The 12775-nt window shown below is 38.9% G+C and overlaps 1 protein-coding gene across 7 annotated transcripts in view; it reads right to left on the bottom strand.

The window, feature by feature from the left end:
* LOC108967441 (tyrosine-protein kinase Src64B) overlaps positions 1-12775 on the bottom strand; it is a 68783-nt gene that overhangs the window by 27376 nt on the left and 28632 nt on the right. Inside the window, exon 1 of one of the 7 annotated variants that reach the window (XM_018930851.1) lies at positions 1144-1162. The exons of the other annotated variants lie outside the window; for them this stretch is intronic. The gene's annotated coding sequence lies outside the window, so the exon portion shown is untranslated. Of the gene's footprint in view, positions 1-1143; positions 1163-12775 lie in introns of those variants that run through there. 7 annotated transcript variants of the gene reach the window in all.

Genomic DNA, 12775 nt, shown 5'->3' with positions numbered 1-12775 from the left:
TCAGTCTCGAAATCTAACGCAGAATAACTCTTGCCAACAGGTGCTACTTCAACCAAACTCTATAAGTCACTCATTACTTCCGCATTACTATATGGTGYAGAGGCAYGGACGATGACAACATCTGATGAGACGATGTTACGAGTTTTCGAGAGAAAGATTCTGCSKAAGATTTATGGTCATTTGCTCATCGACARCGGCGAATATCGCATTCGATGGAACGACGAGCTAAACGAGTTATACGACTACATTGACATACTTCGGCTACACGTGTCACACACGAAACAAAAGTGGGCTTTCAGGCAGCCAATGTGCAAATCGAATGCTGCTGAGGCTAAAAATACGGGTGGATGCCGTTGTCAGGATAAAACATATGGCTAAAATGCTGAAGCTTAATCCTAACTGACAAATACCAATGGGCGCCAACATGTCCGGAAAGGAGTGAGTGCCAATTGGGGAGCACTGCGTGTGACTGGAATTGAAAATGAGACACACACACACATAAACATATACAGCGCAATATATTTATACATATATACAAATGGTAAATATAAAATAGCTAATGGGCGAAGACAAACATTTATAAATGGAATGTGTGTAGTATATGTGCACATTAACTAATTTATGTATTAGTTTACTGGTCGAAGTGCGTAAATATATTCATAAGTGTGTATTACATAGGCAAAACAAAAATATTATTCATTTTCATAAAAACAACTTGGCAACTTTTTAACTCGATTGATTGGCAATAGTGAAGCCACCTCATATTTGTTGCTGACGATTAGAGAGGGAGAGAAGATGAAAGAGGAAATGTAGAGAGCTGCGAGCATTGAATTGGAAAAGCCAATAGCCGCCATCAGATAGCAAAGTAAATAAAAGAACAATCATATTCTGCCATTTGATAAAATATCGCCGAATAAAAAGTAGAAAGTGAAATGCAAATAAAAAAGTAATGAACAAAGCGAATATTGCGTATGAAAGTATACAAGAACGAAAAAATTACTCTCCCGAGCAAATGTATGTATGCACATACATATATATAAATATATTAGACATATGACAAGTACATCAAAATAAAATTGCAAATAAAATAAGCGTATTGATAACAGCAAATTATACAAGCTTAAATTTCATAAGCGGACTCACATTTCATTTGTTAAGACTTTACTACACCGAAGAGCCGGTCTTACCTGAAAAATAAAATAAAACTTAGTTAAAAACTTTATTAAAAACAAGAAAAAACGTTAACTTCGGCTGCAGTTTGTATGGCAGCTATATGCTATAGTTAACCGATCTGAACAATTTCTTTGGAGATTACATTGTTGCTTTAGAAAATAACCTGCGCCCATAACCTGCATTCATATGGAAAGCAAATAATTCGACGTTGGTTTAGGTTTACTAAAGGCTATAGAATAGAGCACAGAACAGGATCGCTTCGCTCTATGGGCTCTTGGAAAATTACAAGAAGATCCAACGTTTTCGAGCCAAATTTTGTTCAGCGAAGAGGCCCATTTCTGACGCAATAGGTATGGAAAGAGCAAAAGTGGCGCATTTGGGACGAAGAGCTACCTGAAGAGCAGCCATTTCATCCAGAAAAAACAACGGTTTGGTGTGATTTGTGGTCATCGGTCCATATATCTTCAAAAATGATGCCGGTGAGAACGTAACATGATAACCGATTGTTCCGTGTCTGAAATTGAAGCTCATGATCCCGGCGACATTTGGTTTGAAGAAGACGGCACCACTTATCGCATCAATCAATGGATTTATTGAGAGAACAAAACACGTAATTTTCTCCACTCAATTGCCGAGTGGAACTTCAACACTCGGGAATACAGTGAGCCTAAGGCGGTGGCCTAAATGCTGCGCCACCCTTTTCTGTCAACCAACCAACTAAGTGCCACTGAACCGCTTGTTGCAATTAGAACGCCTTTTCATTGGAGGGGATTGTATATAAGATGGTAAAGTCATTTTACTAAACCACGCTTATTTTCTTACCATTAACTGAATCCCAATTTTAAGGTCTATGAATTTCAATCATTCTTCATAAAAATAATTACCCAATAAGGGGTTCGTCTAATTTGGGAAAAAAACTTGAAATGGCCAAATTAAATGTGCACTTGACAGACATAACGGAAAAAGTTAACATTCTTCGCATATACACACAATTTTATTTGGAGGCATTCGTTGCTTACAAATGAACAATCAATATTTACAACAACTACAACTAGTAAACATAACGGAGTCCATACATATCCGTAATTGCATAGGAAATGAAGTAATTTATTTATACGCTGTTATTCAAATTTCGTTGGCCTCTTGTAATACAAGAACAAATTGCTTTTCGAGCATATGACAGCTGCGCGTTGGAAAAGAAACGAATTTGATATAAATCAAAACATGCAAGGCTACCCGAAACATCAAGTGCATTTTAAACTTTCACGTGGCACACATAGGCGTCTATGCATATGTGTGTGCGTGTGTAAGAATGTTGGTGGGTCTGCGTATTACCCACAGGGTAGTGACTTAAAATAAACCGCAGGCCTGGCTACGTCCGTTTCAGGGATGTGTGTGTGTGTGTGTCACTCCGCCCATTTGCTGCAATCCATGGAGCAAGTGCCAAGCGGTCGATGCCCCGTTTTTCTGTTTTTGACCACTACTTGTTTGAGTGCAGAGTGCTGTAGGCGAACCCATGGGCAATTTTACGCTTTCCTTGTGTGCCTAAGCACTTAGTGCTGAATTTTTAACGTTGTGCCCCGTTCGATTTCCGCTCTCGATGATTATTACACTCAAAGTTGCGTTATTGATCTTTATGTCACCGGTTTCTTTGTTTGTTGCTGTGCATTCCAATGACATTTTGTTCACAATAATTATACTTGTGGGTCATGTTTCAGGTGAATTGTTAAGTGTTGTTGTGACTAAATGCAATATGGAATGCTTAGCATATTTATTCACGAAAAACTTCCTTATATATTTGAAATCTATCACTTAAAAATAYAAACGAATCTCATATGGCGCAGGCCTTTCGTTATCATCTTCGTTCAAGAAGAGATTGAGGAACGTATCTTCTTTGCAAAAATTTGGGTTGGAAGTTCCAGGTTATTAAATCTACTAACCTACGTTGGCCTTCAGACACAGTCAATGTAGTTTTTAAGGTTAAAGAAAACACATAGAAACTTCAAATTTAATGGGGAATGTTTAATATTATTCGAAAGAACATTCTGGGCATTTATTTTTTTAAAATGCTGGCCGCGGATATATCTCGGATGATTCAATCGTTGAGTCCAATGACTCGTTCGGGCATTTTGACTGGTAACTGGTAACACGCGTGATGCTTTGCTCCAAGGCTTKAATCTAAGCTGGATTGTCTGCATAGACTTCAGACTTTACGTATCCTCACAGGAAAACACTCAAACGGTGTGATATCACGCGATCTTGGTGGCCAACTGACCGGTGGTGGCCTAAATCGTGAAATTATCTGCTCACTGAAGTCGCCGAACATAGTGGCTTTGATAAAATGACGTATTTTCCTCCCCAGCTGCCCAATCCCTCTGAAGCTTGGGCATTGGCAGTAATGGATATCCCGTCTCATCAGCTGAAGGCTGGACATTCGTAGAGGTAATGTTTCAGCACCTCATCATCCACTGTGCATTCTCTGCATTCCGCCTCTACAATGTTACTAAGTTACTTCTTGTCTATTTGTAGTATGCTCTGTTCCCTGATGAACGGAGATGCTTCTCTAGGGGGAGTTTGCAAGGAAAACATAACTTGTCGAGCTCATAATGGACTGCTAGAGACACAGAAGGATATGTTGAAAACTAACCGAATATCTTTACAGTATGCTGGCAAATCGTAAAGGATATGACGAATAGCACCGGCTAAGAATTTCTCGTAATATAGAAAAAAATAGACCGAAGAAAAAATTATACAGCAGAAGTATACAGAAATCTAGACATAATCATTGTCGTAAAGAATACAAGATCGAACTCTTAATATGAACACGCCTAAGCCTTGCAGTGTGTTCCCAACCACATGGGAAAACTAAAATAGTGCAACAGCCCGAAAAAATAAATTTTAATGGATTAGCACCAATTTGTACTTGTTCGCGCTTACAGAAAAAACAATCTTTACAAATGCGCATCAAATGACATACACACGTCCCAAATAGACACTTCAATAGCAGCAATATGCCACATCATTGCCGCTAAACAAGCAATAAATCAACTGCAATGAAACAGAAATAGCGAAGTCACAACCAAAGGAACAAAAGAGCCCACACTCAAAGCGATACTGTTTCGCTATTAATACTCATCGGCATGCAGGCAGTCATTATGTCAGACTGTCGCAGTGGCACTGCTTTGCCACACATATACATATGTATATATGCGATGGAAGGAGGTGTCACGACGGGCGCTAAAGGGGGGACAAGCGTTGCATGTGGCCGGTATTTATGTAAAGGCGATTTATTGCCACACATATATAAATGGATATGTGTATATGGGTGTGTGTGGGCAGTGAGATTGCACCATGTCATGATTATCCCGACAGCAAGCACGATGAAAGCGCTAGGTGCGGAGTGATTGCTGTTGCTGTTGTTGGCGCTTCATAAACATGACATGCTCCACATTTGCTGACATTTTATGTACTTCACGAAAAAACCGACCGGCATACATTAACACACATATACATGCGCAGATACATGTGCAGTTATGCGGGAATTTTCGAAATTAGTTGGGTATGAAGGAGAAGCAACTACTGGACGACAGCGGCAGGCACTCAGGCGCTCTAGCCCACTTTCTTAAGCTGCAACACACACACAGACACACAAAGAAAAATTTTTTTTTTTCACTTTTGTATTCCGCATTTGTACTTTGCTGTTGGCACAGATGCATTTTCGGCAAACGAAAAATGAAAATTACCCGAAGGCTCAAGACGAAGGCAGGTCGTCTCGCAGGTGAATTGTGTTGAGTGCCGCGCTTATCGCACTCGTCCATGGCAACTAGTCAACATTTTGGTAAGCGCTCGAGCTGGGCACACTTTTGCATTGGTTTTGCGCCCAAAAGCGTGCTTTGAAAAATAATCACGAACATTAAAACACTCTTTGTGTTTCATAAGTGTCACTTTGCATACAAATTTGCATGATCATAATGAATGAAATTCTGCAATGGAAATCTCATTTTAGAATTGAAGTGGAAGCGTGCATAGCAATGCGTTGTGTAGACTGCATATTGGATTTTCGTATTTAAATTGTTTTCACACACACACACACACACATACACGGCCGCACTTTCGGTCCACATGGTTGCATGTGGCGCACACCTGCAGGCGATGGCAAAAATTTCCGCACATTTGCAATTTTTGTTTTACAGTTAGCATAAGTGTTGCAGGGCGAGAGATTTGTAAATAGACGCCGGTGGCGCCCTGTAGGAAACAGCAGATTAGAGTAGAGATTATGGCTTGAATTCTTACCAATTTCGAAAATCTCTTCGAAATTATTGCATATCCTTAGTGAGACCAAAGACATCAGAAGGCTGGTTTTAGAATAACTAGCAGTTAAAGCGCATAAGTACAAATTTACAAATTCTCAACAATTTCATTATAAAAAAAAGTTAAATTTGAAGTTATGATTTTCTAGTATTTTCAGATTTTCATCTAGTAAATACTTTAATTCTTAATTTCGGTTTCTTTATATTAATTCATAATTATAATTGGTTGGTTTCACAAGAAATAGTTTCTTATAGGGTTACAAAGGTTTACGGGTTTCATAAAATCGATTTTTTTTTATTACCTTATTATATTCTACAACATCCCTTGAATATTGTCCTCAATTTTCAAGTTGATACGAGTAATAGTTTCGGAGATACAGCTTTGAGAACTTGTGCCCTTCAGGCTAGCTAGGCTAAGTGCGCCGTGTTTTAAGACGTTTTTCTCGACACTGTGTTTTTGAAGTCGGTTGGCTAGATTTCTAGAGAACGACTCAACCGTTTTTCATGAAATTTTACATAGGTCTTCGATACAATTCTTAAAAACTTGGACGAAGGACTTTTTTCGATTACAACTATCTGAAAAAAAACTGTCTCGAAATTTCCACTGAAACTTAAACTCTTTTGCAAAAATGTCTGCCAAAAATCCAATTTTCAATTTTATTTCTTCTACCAAGTTCTAACTTTTAACTAAAATATGTATATTTTTAACTTGAGATGATCCGCATGTTTTTTCCGACCGGAAATGGCGTCGCAATGGCCGAGTTTAAAATTTTTTTTTTTCTAAAAATTTCAGAATTTCTTCGTTAATAGTGTATGTTTTGTAACAATAAAAAATTCGAATAAAATATTTAATTTTTATATGAGAAAAAAATGCTCTTTTTCTTTCGAGGAAACCCATGTGACCCCTTAATGAAAATATGCTCGCAGATTTATCATTGCCTGTATTGGCTTTTCTTTATACGAAAAATAGTTTTGTTGCCGATCAGAAGCTGCAATCCGACTATTTATAGTATAGTACAAATATATGTACATATTAAATCATTTGTCTGCATCTCGGCACGGTTCCAAATAAGCTTGCTAACCAATACGAACTCAAAAATCTATACAAAATTGCCCATTCTCCCCAAAATGACAAAGGTGTAGTGTACAATTCGAAACTAATGGCTTTCCCTGCGGGGTAGCACGTTGGTCCCAACACGAAACATCGTCTTATCAAGATGTACACAAAAAATAAATTACAACACAAAAACCATAAGCTCCAACACATACAGACATTCAATGCATAATCGGGTGGAATGTGTGCGGAAGGTATATGCAACATCGCCACCTGCAACTTCGTTTTAAAAAGTGTTTCCTCCCTGCGTCTGTGGCGCCCGTCTTGTAAGCTGTCGCAGACACGAAACACCTTCAAGTGTCGGAAATTATGAATGAATGAACGAGAAATTTGCGCTCCTGCCATGACGCGGAGCTGAGTTTGATGAACACACACACATATGTGTGTGCGGTAAGTCTGGAAAAGGACCTCCAGTAGGGCGGCATTTCTGAATGCATCGTGCCGTACTTAAGAGCAGCGTGTAGGTGGGGTATCGGTATGTATGTGTTGAAATTTGCTCCAGGCTGTATTCACCCACCATTTTGTGTAGCCCGAACACTTTCCACTGACAATGACAATGTTTGTTAATGCGGCCGTATTGTGGTTTAAATTTCCGCCAAGGACAGAGACACACACGAAGGCGCGGAGGCCATTGCATTAATATTCATTTCCCTAAACGGTTAATAAATAAAGTCTGCCCGGATAAGCTGTGTAGTAGGCTTAGTTGAATAGGATTTCGGTTAATAAGTTAAATAATAGATTGTCGAGCTGAATTTGAGCGGAGTACAAATACGGTCCAAGTTCTTCGGTCTGAATACGGTATTTACAAAGTAAATGAAGTCAATAAACTTTCCGGTACCATARAGTTAAGGCCTGGGAGCACGATTTAAATATTCGACTGGCATAAAATCCGATATGTATGAACAATGAATCGAAACTGAGGAAGTGAGGCGTGATGTAAATTGTATCAAACAGTCCATAGACATTTTATGATATTGTTTTCGTTGTTGTTGTAGATTAACAGGTTTTATAATAACAAGTCAGAGATTTTATTGAAAGTGTTCTAACATTAGTTGAACAAACGGTCTGCTTCGCTCTTGAGATTCAATAGTTAGGTTTAAGGAGATATGTTTAGGTTAGATGACTGTTCGAAGAGTACACGTGGTGTGGTATTACTTTAACAAGCCATAGAAAAGAAGAACTCCTGTTGTCGAACTTATAGATTAGCAAAACGCTTAGCAGCCAATACAAATTTGCACAAGCGGTTCAACTTCAACTCCCGCCAGTTCGGTGGAATTTCTGAAGATATGCGCTTTAGTCTTGACCTTCCAAATTCGGGACAGTCAAAAAGAAAGTGTTGAGTTGTTTGCACCTGATCTTCTTCCATACAACTTCCATAGGGTACCTCCTTACTGAGTATAAATATATCACTAGATCTCCTACGATCAATCTTAGGCCAAAAGGCTTTTGCGCCAGCCATGAACAAGCTTCCGCGAAGCCCAGCTATCTAGTAGTAGGATACAAAAGGATCCGGGAGCTCCGACCCACTTCTATTCTACCAATTGCGGTCCTGACTGCCTTTCTTGCTAGCTCATCAGCTTTGTAATTACCTGCGATTCCGCTAAGGCCCGCACCGATACCAGTCTTATCACAAAGACACTCGATGGTGTTGATAGCGAGGTTGGGAACTCTTCGACCATCTTTCCTGCACTCCGGAGCAGCCGATCTGCTAACTTAGAGGCTGCAACTCCGGCATGGAGGACACTGCAAAGTCAGGATATCTGAAACAGGAGTTGATAAAGAGCTTTTGACAGTAAACGCCTCCACCAACCTTCCCCCCAAAGCTTTGACCCATCTGTAGAGAATCTCACTGCCCCCAACGGCTTTTCCCACCCATAGCTCCCTCCCCGGTATATAGTCAGAGAAGGAGCCGCCGGCGTTCGACTTGGCGACTACATGATTAAGGAGACATGTATAGAGACCAGAGCAAACTCGTTGTCGTGGACACACGTTGAAATTTCACGGTTGATTCCAGATACGCAAGGGTTTAACCGGCTACTGTACCGAAATCGGAAATATGCAAAGATTGATAAGACAAATCAAGTTTCTCGTCGTTGGTTTGGGCTTCCACGAATTTTATTCAATGCATGTGGGAACTGCTGATTATATTATCGTTGCTTAGCTAGTAAGCAGACTAACTGTCATTAAAAGTGTCATACTCAAAAAACAATACCGTTATTGAACATGTGGAACACATATGTATTCTCATAAAATAATCGAGCAAGAGCAACAAACTTTTCCAAAAGACAATGGCGAATAAACCCTCTTTAAGTCATAAATATGCAGGCATATGCAACAGTGGCGATTTAACAAGCTGCGCCTTGAGAAAAGCTGCTTCCACCACACACATGTTTCGCATGAGTTTAATGCGCATTCAAGGAAAGCTGAGCGAAAGGTTCAATTTAAATGGATAGAGCTCACAAATGCACATACGCTTATGCCGCCATGAACTTTGCTTTGCTCTTACTTTTCTGTACAAATAGGACCACCCCGAGAGCGAAGCGCGAGCYCCGGTAGATGTTTGTAATAATAAAATATTGCTTTGAAAAAGTATCCAGCGACTGGCGTATTACCTCTAAACAACAATAATTTCATAAATATAAAATTTCAAGCCACGAACGCCCACCGCTTCAAACCCATATTGAGAAGGACGGAGAAGCATGTCAAATTACCAATGTCCATTATCGGACTTACTGTTTATGTTTTCAGGCATTTTCTTGTGCGTCATATAAAATATTTACATTGAGCTCGTCGTCGCCGCTGCCTATCGAAGCTTGCTTGTAAATGGAGAAGGTTAAGCAGTTTGTCACTGAATTATCGGCTTATATTATATTGTGGCCACCACCACCTCAATGTCCGCTGTAAGAGTTGAGGGCAGCTAATGAAGAAGGTTTTTTCAAATCACATACACATAATACAAGTACATATTTATTTCCATACAGAAGCGGTGGATTGCTGCGAGTGCAAAGTCAGGAAAATTTTTTAACGATTCGATTTGTATAACTTTTCGTTAATAAAACTAACATAGTTATACGATAGAAATTTATTATTTATATTTTCAACTCTAACCCTCCTAAATGTTTGAAGTAACAGTTATTTGTTTTATGTAAAAAAACTCTAATTTCAAAATATATGTCGAAAAACGTTGCCTACATTTAGGGGGAGACATCATTTCAACCAACTGATTTTTGATTATCAGGAAAATGAAGGCCTAGTGATTCGTCTGCAGTATGATGGGTGGTCCTTATATCGAGAGGTCCGGTTAGAATCAATAAAAATTTACTGAACTGTATAAAAATAATTTTATAAAACAAACGCCTATGTTCCATCTTAAGTTTCGACGACCTTATTTGTTTTGAACAGTTACAACCGCGCTCCACGAGGAAGGACCGTTGCCGCGACAGTCGGATAAACTTTCTTGGCACCAATTGTTTAACTTCTCTTTGACATTAAGACTTCCTTTAGCATTTATTTTAACCCAACTGACAATATATTAAAATATGTAAGGATGGTCAATAAGTCTGTTAGAGAGAGACCAATAAGTCTGTTAGTAAGACTTAGTCTGTTTACAAAGTAATAACTACCGAGAAGACAATGAAAATGCAACAATAACAACAATCCCGGAATTTATTATTTTGCCATAAAACTTTCAAGAATTAAAAGATAAATACAGGTGCCTAAGTAGTAAGTAAGCTTTCGAAAAAATAAGTGAGCAAATTCCTAGAATAACAATCATCAAATTGCGAAGAAAATGCCATAGAATCAACACGAACATGCTTCTTCACGAATAGTGCAAATCAAAGTTCACAAATTGTTTATGATATTGATGACGTGTTCGAAGTATTTAGTTCATGTAAAGCCAAGATGACAGGGCGTTCGTGCGTCAACAAATATTTCACCTTACACACGCTCCTGCACATATGTATAAGTACATACATACATGCACAGAACACACACACATACACACACATAAAGATTGCACATCAATTTCATTTATTTTATTTTTATATTTATTTGCCAGTCTCTCGTCGGTCTGACTGTCTGACTGTCTGCCTGCACACCTTCGCCTTCTGCCCTCGACGCAAGCTTCCACTCTATGTGGGCATATCGTCCCGTCACTATCAAAATATGCAAATATAAATATGAGCACATTTACACTCTCTTTCATATATAGGGTGTAGGGGAGCGCATGTAACACGAAAAAGCAGAACAACACCAAAGTCATGTTGAGTAAGCAAATATGCTTATGTGTGTGTGTGTTTGTGTCGATAATATGTAGATATTTAAAAGTATTTTATGTAATAATACTGTTAGTGTACAAAATAACGTCCCTGTTCGAATTCATAAGCATTTGGTCCTGTATTTACGTGTATATTGACAGCGTACCTCCATAGATCATATACAGTACCTCAGAAAAGAATCGACTAAAAACCCAAAAATTTATTTTAAAGTGTAAATGTGCTTCAGTATTTCTGTGAGTGCGGGGAGTCGGGGTCAAAATTGGACGATGGGCGTGACGCCGCCTACTTTTGGGTTAAATCACACATCTCGAGACCTGCCCAACAGAGTTCAACCAAATTTGGCATGTGGTATTCCTCTGACATTTTTATGTCATGGCCGAAATCGGAGTACAACCACGCCTACTTCCCATATAGCATAATTTAAACTTCATTTGAAACTCTTACTTTCCAATTTACAAATCAATCAATGTACACGAGGTGCGCCACCTTACGACCAAAATTTGTTCCAATCGAACCAACTCTGTTCAAGCCCATAGGTAGCGAATATTTGGACCCCAGTATCTTTAGTTGATATTTAATATGTAGATATATTCGGTTATGCCCGAACTTAGCTGTTCTTTACTTATTCTTGCTAAAAGCCTTTAAATTTAGGTACTGAAATATCGAAATTGCATGTCGGAATATTTTTATCCTACACTGTTCAAATTGGTTGTGGTCGCTTTTTTATCGGAACGCAAGCAAAATAGTTGCACAACTCTCTGCATACCAAATTATGAAATGCCACATGGAAAACGGGATGTGCAATATATGAAAGTGGGAATATTTTAATGTGTTTATACACATACATAGATATATCCACACACTTGCATTCGGGGATGTACACATGCGTGACACAATTGCATAGCAGTCAGTAGTTATTTGTGTATCTTGCTGGTGATTCTTTGTATTTTGTCAAAGTAATAAATTCTCTTGCACGCCGCATTTATCATATTTATACATGTGTGTGTGTGTGCTATTATGGCATATTCATTGACATACTCGGACTTAATGTGGGTTCGTGTCAGTTCTTCACACAATACTTAAAGCTTCCCATCACATCACATCGATTGATAAACGTCCACCGATTATCTTTACTTATGGTGAGGAAATTTGCAGTTTGCAGTAAAGTATATAGTATAGCCATAAAAAGAACTTCTCACTCTCAGAGCTGGACTGTTTTTATACATTTGGACGACATGACCTACCCAGCATAACCGCAGTCTCTTAATTCGCTGAATTATGTAAATGTCGTATTATATTTCGTAAAGCTCATCGTTCCATCGACTGACGTTTGAAGTGAAGAATGTGTCTAAACTACGAAAATTTTCGATATTATTATAACCATTCAACACTTATTAGTCTATTACTTCTTTGATAAGAAGAATTTTTACCTACGGAACTCGATTTCTCGCTGAACCCAATAGACCATAGACCATAGACTTGACGTAGCATAGGAACGMGTAGGCTAGGAACTATTCTAATATATTGATTGGGCCATTTCATGAGATAACACGTTCAYAWAACTKGGTTTTTAATAAATCAAATATGACATTGGATGTGTGGCATGTGAAGCCGACCTGCTCGAACCAAGTCCATATTATCCGATTCGGGCCAAAAATATTCGTTTATCATTGAGCGGTAGCGATCCTCATTCACAGTAACGTGCCGGGCTTGAACACGGAATACGGACGGCCCAATGACGCCGCTGGCTGAAGATGATTTTTCAATGATAATTCAGATCATTTTCAAGTTGTTGCTCAGACCAATTCACGAGCACTCGATGATCCTGGTGGTCAAGCGGCTTCAGTTCTTGCATTAATTTGGTCTTGTAAGGATGTACAGAGATGCCCAACGCTTAA

Source organism: Bactrocera latifrons, unplaced genomic scaffold (assembly GCF_001853355.1).
Source record: "Bactrocera latifrons isolate USDA-ARS-PBARC rearing strain unplaced genomic scaffold, ASM185335v1 scaffold_188, whole genome shotgun sequence".
NCBI classification, from domain to species: Eukaryota; Metazoa; Arthropoda; class Insecta; order Diptera; family Tephritidae; genus Bactrocera; species Bactrocera latifrons.
The sequence above is the reverse complement of the archived record's forward strand: the minus strand, read 5'-3'. Positions and strand labels throughout refer to the sequence as shown.